This window comes from Salvelinus sp. IW2-2015, unplaced genomic scaffold (assembly GCF_002910315.2).
Source record: "Salvelinus sp. IW2-2015 unplaced genomic scaffold, ASM291031v2 Un_scaffold3980, whole genome shotgun sequence".
Lineage (NCBI taxonomy): Eukaryota > Metazoa > Chordata > Actinopteri > Salmoniformes > Salmonidae > Salvelinus > Salvelinus sp. IW2-2015.
In genome coordinates, this window is record NW_019945253.1 from 76,932 (window position 1) to 79,922 (window position 2,991).

Sequence of the window (2,991 nt, forward strand, 5' to 3'; positions counted from 1 at the left end):
CCTACAAACAGGTCCCCGCTACTCTCTATGAAATCACCCCACGTCTTATTGCCGTGAAGTGACAACAACAAACACAACACGCAGCTTAGCTCAGCCCATCTGATTATACAATCAATCATCGTTGGCTGTCTATAATGAGAGAGAAAAAGACTGAGCATTGCCAGACAGAGGAGAAATGAGAGAGAGACAAGGGAGGAGGGGCCAGGGGTGGTGAGAGAGAGAGAGCAGAGAAGAGAGGAGACAGAAGGGAGGGAGGGAGGGCCAGGGAGAGAGAGAGGACAGGAGAGACAGGTGAGTGAGGGCCAGGGGCAGGATAGAGAGAGAGACAGAAAGGGAGAGAGAACAGAGAGGGAGGAGAGGGCCAGGGGGGAAGAGAGAGAGAAAGAGAAGAGTGAGAGAGACAGAAGAGGGGAGGGAGGGCCAGGGGGAGAGAGAGGAGGAGAAGAGCAGAGGAGGGAGAGAGATATATTTTTATGTGGTCTGTAAGTGAGTTCAACCAAAGAAAAAAAAAAAAAAGATACTACATTCAACAGGTGACCTCTAACTTGACATCGTGTGTGATAATCTGAGTCATAAACAGGACAGCGGCTGGGAGGTCTGCTTGTATAATTATCAGAGTGGAATAAAGGAACCGAGTCTGGATGAGGCGTGCTCTGATTGATCTAGTTACCTGTGCAGGTTATCACCAGGTCCATCTGACGAATGATTCATTCAGCTTCACCACCTGCGAACCCACTCCATGCTGTAGAAAAAAGCAAAACAAAAATAACTAAACACATCTCTCTTTTTAAAGACACATTACTGAGGGCAAGTTCCAGCCACTCACCAGCCCTGCAGGGCACAGATGGGTCTATCTCTGTGATGCAGACGATGGCTCCCAGGGGCCTTCAGAGCATAACAGCAACCCTTCCCCACCTACAGGACAGAGGACAGCCCAGTACAGCACTCGCAAATCTATGTTCAAATGCCATTACATCGACTTTTGAAACTAAGGTGTCAGCCACGGTCATCAGAATCAAGAATCTAGAATCAGAAGGACTCTACCTCTCCGTAACCACACACCACCACCTGTTTACCCCAAACATCAACACAGTGGTCCTCTTCAAACTACAGCAAAGAGAAAGTAACAATTACAAATCAGACATGATCCATTTATAAATTACAAACAAAACCATCACACACTTTTTTGTGAGAAAAACATGTAGTATTAGGTTTTAAAGTCCACACCGTCCAGGATGGACTCTCTGCAGCAGTAGAGGTTGTCAAACTTCTGCTTGGTAACCGAGTCGTTGACATCATGGCCGGGACACACAGCTTGCCTGCCTTGGACAGCTGGTCAACCTGAGAAGTAAAGGATGTAAAAAATGAGAAGAATTCCTTTAGTTGAACCACAGACTAACAGGGGATCAACTGACCAATCACACGGACGTCTCTCCTTGCTGTGGATGTATGTTGACGATAAGTTTGTGGAAGGATCTCTTTCTCACCTGTGGACTCCAGTGACACTCTCCTCCACGATGTCCCTGTAGCCTTCTTAAACACGCTGGGGTACTTCTTATAAACCCAGTGGGTCAGATCCCCTCCGTCATCCAAGATCTACAGTAACACAAACACAGGAAGAGAACGGTAGCAGAGCAGACGGTGGACTCAAACAATAGTGACATCTGTCTGCAATTAAGTCTGCATACTAAATTAGAGATATCTTGCTGCATTAAGTCTGCATACTAAATAGAGACATCTGCTGCATTAAGTCTGCATACTAAATAAGGTGCGGAAGATAAGTGACGGATGGAAACAGAAGCCTCCACAAATACAGACAAGCAATTTCAATAATTTCAAATCAATCAAAATAAGCCTCCACAATGTGTGAGAGTCTCATGACTACACGACAAATGTCAAGTACATTATTAAGGGATGGTTTAGTCATTAGGTACCATGTTGGCCTGCCAGCCTTCCGTGTTGACACAGCGGTCGATGCACCACCAAAAGTCATCCTCTGACTCGCCCTTCCACGCAAACACAGGCACACCTGTAGGGGAGAGGAGAGAGAGGGGGAGGCTAGCACTTATTATGGCTGGGAGGGCTAGAAGGAGAGAGAGAGAGTAGGAGAGAGAGGGGGAGGCAGCACTTTAATGGTGGGAGGGGCTAGAGGAGAGAGAGGCAGTAGGGAGAGAGGGGGGTGTAACACTTATTATGTGGGAGGCTAGAAGAAGAGAGAGAGAAGAGGGGGTAGACTTTGGCTGGAGGGCTAGAAGGAAGAGAGAGAGTGGAGAGGAGAGGGGGAGGCTAGGACTTTTGCTGGGAAGGCGGAAGGAGAGGAAGAGAAGGAGAGAGGGGGAGAGAATTTATGGCTGGGAGGGCTAAAGGAAGAGAGAGAAAGAGAGAGAGAGAGGGGGAGGCTAGTTATTAATGGTGGGAGGGCTAAGAAGGAGAGAGAGAGTAGAGGCGAAGAGGGAGGCTAGCACTTATTATGGTGGGAGAGGCAGAGAGGGATAGAAGGAGAGAAGAGAGTAGGAAGAGAGAGGAGAGAGAGAGAGGAGAGAGAGAAGAGAGGAGCAAGAGAGAGAGAGAGAGAGAAGGAGAGACATAGAAAACTGAAAGAGAGAGAGGAAGTATGATAGGTTTCCTACTGTCAGCAGTTTCTCCGCAGGAGCAGCCAACCCTTCGTTCTGGGTAGAGGTAGATGTTAAAGGCTGTCCAAACGAACCACCGAGCCCAAGAGAACCAGGGTCTCAAAGAACCTGAGGGGGGGGGGGAAAATACACAAACACACCCATAACGCTTAGTTCTGCAAGGAGCAGTACTTTCTTGGGTTTACTATGGATCTCCCCCCCATTAGTCCTGCAAGGCAGCTACTCTTCCTGAGGTTCTCTATGGATCCCATTGTCACGATGCCAGCCTAACTTTTCTCTCTAGGTTTACCTATCGGGATCCCATTACTTCCTGAAGCGCAGCACGCTACTGCTTATACTCTTCTCAGTTTTATTAAGG

General features: G+C 48.0%; 1 pseudogene; it reads right to left on the minus strand.

The window, feature by feature from the left end:
- The window catches only part of LOC112076750 (S-adenosylhomocysteine hydrolase-like protein 1), an 11,375-nt pseudogene extending 9,292 nt beyond the window's left edge, over positions 1-2,083 (minus strand).
- Between the last annotated feature and the right edge of the window lie 908 nt (positions 2,084-2,991).